Raw genomic sequence first — 5,107 nt, 5'->3', positions numbered from 1 at the left:
TGAAACCTTGGGTTCCTCCAATATGCACCTTTGAGACCAGGACTTGATTAGTGGTTGTTTGGGAGGTGGTGTAAGGAATCACAAGGGAGAGAGTGAAGCAGGGATGGAAGAACAGCCAATAAAAGGCACATCTGTGAACAAGCACTGCTGATGGCAACTGGGTCTCACCTCTCTGGGAACTGATACTGCAGGGAATATTCAAAAGAAATGAATGTTTGAAAGCTCCAGTTTATTCTTCAACATAGTAGACAGCCAGAATCTGACCTTTAATCGGAATCTCTTCTTTTCTGTAGAATGCACCTAGAATCGTCTTAATGGGAAGGAAGGGAAGCTGAAATGCAGCCAATGTCTTTAGTTTCAAATTGGTTGGAAGTTGCCCTTAGTTGCCTTGTTTTTGTTCTTAAGTGTCATTGAGTCATTTCCGACTAATAGTGACCCTGTACAGAGCTTCTGAGGAGTGGCTGGAGGGTTTAAACCCCTGACCTCACTGGTTCACATTCCAGTGCTTATCATACAGTGCCACACCAGGGGTTCCTAGAGACATTAATTTTTCTCCATTGGTGGAGCTCTTTCCTTGGACAGCACAATCCCTTGGGGTGTTAGGAAGAACCCTTATGTTGAGAAGGAAAGAGATGGAAGTTCTTGAATTATGAAAGGGATAATCTAATGCAATTTCATTTAAATTTAGAGGTGTTGTTGTTGTTAAGCTCTGTCAAGTTGGTTCTGACTCATAGCGACTCTATGCAGGGTTTCCAAGGATCAGCAAGTGAGCATGAACCACCTGCCTTGTGGTTCAAACCGACTTTGCAGTACAGCACATTCACCCACAGCACAGAGTCCCTCTAGAAGAACCCACGCCATTTAATAAGCCTTTCTATAAGTATCACATAACACCTCACTTGCAAGAATTTAGTATATGATCAAAGCCTGCTTTAAGGGAGGAGGCTGGGAAATGTAGCATTCTAGCTGTGCATATAACTATTCCATATACAATTACAGTTATTACAGAAGGGGGGGTGGTGGATAAATGGTATGTGTTACCTGGCAGTCTCTGCCATACAGTATAAAAGCATATTTGAACCAGCTCTCTAATTCCCCCTCTAACTATCTAGTGTGCCTCACATACTAGATCTCAAGGTCCCTGACGGCAAGAACTAGGTTTGGTTGACTGTGTTTCTCTCTGACTCATGCATGGAGGATAACCCTGCCCTCTCAAGAGAGGCTTGTCATTTGATCCCTCTGGGCTTTTCAAATAAGGAAATCAGAATCATCATCCCAATTAAAGCACACAGTGTTGTTATTGTTGTTAAGTGCCATCGAGTTGTTTCTGGCACATAGAGACCCCTATATAAGGTTTCCAAGGAGCAGCTAGTGCGTATGAAACACTAACTCCCAAGAGCCAAAAACAATGTGAAGTCAGGGACTCCCAAACCTTGATTTTGGGCTTCATCAAGGAGCAGTAACCCAGAACCTCAGATTTTGGGTTATTTGGCAAATTTAATTATTCAAAAGAGTAGACAAATGTACTGTACTAGCACTTTTAGAACAGAATTTCTTTTCTTCCCACTATCACTTTGTCTCAAAAGAAATCTACATAAAAATAGAGTATAAAATAGCCTGTGAAATGTCTCCTCAACAGCTTTGAACTTTGGCTAATTAGACCAGGACACCAGGGTTTGGAACTTTGTTTTCTCAATTGCTAGCCAACAAGCATTGAGAAGCTAGTTACTATCTTTAAACCTAGTGTCTTAAACTGGGTTACCTAGACAAGCAAACCCAATGAAGGATGTGTATGTATGTGTAGAAAGAGAGTGAGATTGATCTCAAGGAAATGGCTCACGAGGCTGTAGAAGCTGGCAAGTCCCAAGTGTGTGGGTCAGCATTCAAGCTTCTGTTGACTTCCTTAGCTACAGGGACTGATGAGTCTAAGATCAGCAGGGCAGACGGCAGGTGGCTGGCTCACAACCTGCAGAAACTGTCAGATGATGATGAGCAGCACGCAGAGCAAATGAGCATGTTTTGCCAGAACATCCACATACATGAGGGTAAATCAAAGATACTGCCATGAAATAGTAGAAACCTTTATTAAACAAAAGAAGTCAGAACACGAAGAAGCTATTGTTGCTCAACCTATCCTCCATCTAGGTCTACACACTTCTTTATCATTATTTTTTGTTTGTTTGTTTGTTTTGAGATACAATGACATATAACTATTTCATAGTTAATATTTAAAATTACTTTATCATCACAACAAAGACCAAAAATAACCCCTTTTTTCCTCTTGGGCAACCAAGAAAAATATAACTATTACCCTCCTCACCCCCAATAAGAAACTATTTGCTGGAACAGACCTAAGTCCTTGTAAGTCCAAGTCAATTTAAACTCAATAAATCAGTCCAAATCCAAAAGGCTACATTTCCCTGTTAGAGCAGGGGAAGATCATCCATTTGGGGACAGTTATTTAAGATGAAGGAAGGTGTGTCATAGTGTGAGAACTACTTGCTGTCAGGGGTTTTCTTGCTAATGTTTTTAAAGATCCTGGATTTTTTTTTACCTTTTTGACATTCTGGTAGCTACCTCTTCCTTGCTTTCTATGTTTGTGTTCATTGCTGTTCACGTTCAGATCAGAGAAAAGAGGCACCTTGAAACCAATGACAGAGTGACTTGAGGTAAATTTAAATGATTAACATTCAAGATTTGTTTCAGAAGATGAGAATCATATGCTCAAATATGTGATTTACATGCCTCCTGGGTCGATGTACGAGGGAAGTAGTTCATTTCAAATCAGTTTTTCAAGCTGAGACTGAATATCAGAAATTTTGGATCAGGAAAACTTAAATTTACTTAGCGGAACCTTGAATTGCTTCAAGTAACGAAGGAAACCCAATTCTTCTGGGTGCAAAATGAGCAAGGTATGCCCTCTTCCAGTTAGGCCTCTGGTTGTTCTACCCACACAATGAATATACTCCTTAGGGTTATCCGGACGGTCATACTGAACAATCCAATCAGCTTCAGTAATATCCAGCCCCAGAACTGCCACATCTATACACAACAATATCCCCAAATCTGCACTGCAGAGTTGAAAGAACGTGGTTGCTTCCTTATTTTGCTTCTGCCTTCCGTGAGTGGCCCAAACAGGTAAATCAATGTGGTTCAGGAGCTCATAGTGGAATTTCGCAGACTTGCAGGGTGAAAAGAACACCATTAGCTGTTTCTTTCTGTTTTTTTTTTTTTTTTTTTTTTTTCTTAAGGAATGTGAAAAGCAGAAGGAATCTTTTTTCAGAGGCACACACAATTTATCTCTGCTCAAGACCATCCACTGTTGAATTGGCTTTGTCTTCATCAACACCAACACACAAGGGGTCCTTTTTCAGAGAAATCCTCTTCAACTCTTCAACTTTTCAAGTCTGCATGGCAGACAAAAGCATGGTGTGTCTGTGTACTGGCAAACATTTATAATTTGCTATAATTCCTCTTGAAATCCAACATCCAAGATTCAACCAGCCTCATCAATAACCAGACACTGTAGATTTTTATAGATGAAGCCTGGGGTATTCTGCATTTGGTCCAGGAGGAGGTCTGCTGTGGCCACAATGATCCCATTAGCAGGTTTCTGTGTTTCAGCAGATCTGTTACTGGCCCCCATGACCAACCCATATGTGTGAGCACGGTGCATCACTAGCTCCTTACTCACACCAAAAGTCTGCATAGCCAGTTCCCCAGTAAGTGAGAGAATAAAGACGCTTGTTCCATTCCTGGGCATAAATTTTAGCTTAACAATAAGTTCAACTGCAGGGGTGAGAAATGCCAGCCGGTTTTTGCTGCTGCTAGAAGATCCCTGATTTCCATAAGTGGTCAGATACTTTTATGCTGAATTCTGTCATGCATGTAAAACACATTTCTTTTACTGCCTTCAGAGTGCTTTCATTGACAAGATTAGTTACAGAAGGAAATGAAGACTTCTCCTATGGTCCTGTCTGTCCCAGGGCAGGCTGGGCACTTCCCTGTCATCTTCCTCATCATCTGGCTTCTCCACGCTCATTTCTGCTTCTGCAGGAGCCTTGACACCCTCTCTGTTTTCAGTTTTTGTTTTTCTTGTGTCAGCTTCAGCACTTTTTTCTCTTTTCTTTTTTGGTTCTGAATTGGGAGGTTGTGTTATCACTTCCCCATTGGTCAAAATGGCAGATTTTGAGGGGGATTTGAAAAGTTTTACATTTTCCAATGCTTCTTTAGATACATCTCCATTTTGGACTCCTGACAATCCCACATTCATAGAATGTTTTGGGGAGTTTTTAATCTTTCCCACCTCCCACTGTTTCTTCTGGAAATTTTTCATTTTGGGCTTCTGATAAGCACACACTCAGTGCCTGCTGTAGCTTTAGGTTTTGCTGCATCCATTTCAGATCTTGCTTCTGGATCTTCTTGCATAGGAGTTTCATCGGTAGATGAGATGTCGGAAGAATGCATTCACACTAGCACCACAGACTGGTTCCTCCTAGGTTTATATATTTCTGAAGGTGCTGCTTCCATCTTTTTGCTCCTTCCCTAAGGAATGTGGGGGTTCTAGAGCAGTCATGGGGAACATCTGGTCAATGGGCCATCGAAAGCCCACATAATCATTTGGTCTGGTCCTGACAAGGCAACTGAAGTTCCAGCCATCACATTGTTGTTGTTGTTATGTGCCATGGAGTCAGTTCTGACTCATAGTGACCTTGTACAGGGTTTCTGAGGCTGTAAATCTTTACAGGAGCAGAAAGTCTCATCTTTATCCCACAGAACAGCTGGTAGTTTTGAACAGCTGACCTTGAGGTTCAGAACCCGATTCGTAACCACTACCCTACCAGAGCTCCTTACCCATCACATTTGGGGTGAGTTAATTAAATGTCTGACCAAATAGAGCAGGCTAATTTTTAAGTTAATAATTTTGTGTGACCCATGAATGACGTTATAAATTTTGGGTAGAAAAAAAGGCTCCCCACCCCTGCTCTAGAGGATAACTACTGTACTCATAATCACAACGTTGCTGGTTTGAGCCCACCAGCCACTCTGCAGAAGAAAGATGAGACTTTCTGCTTCCAAAAATGATTTACAGCCTTGGAAACCCTAT

General features: G+C 41.5%; 1 pseudogene; it reads right to left on the bottom strand.

Annotated features, from left to right (window-relative positions):
• Positions 1-2,423: 2,423 nt before the first annotated feature.
• Positions 2,424-4,445, bottom strand: LOC102823530 (annotated as a pseudogene).
• Between the last annotated feature and the right edge of the window lie 662 nt (positions 4,446-5,107).

Source organism: Chrysochloris asiatica, unplaced genomic scaffold, assembly GCF_000296735.1.
Source record: "Chrysochloris asiatica unplaced genomic scaffold, ChrAsi1.0 scaffold00023, whole genome shotgun sequence".
Lineage (NCBI taxonomy): Eukaryota > Metazoa > Chordata > Mammalia > Afrosoricida > Chrysochloridae > Chrysochloris > Chrysochloris asiatica.
The sequence above is the reverse complement of the archived record's forward strand: the minus strand, read 5'-3'. Positions and strand labels throughout refer to the sequence as shown.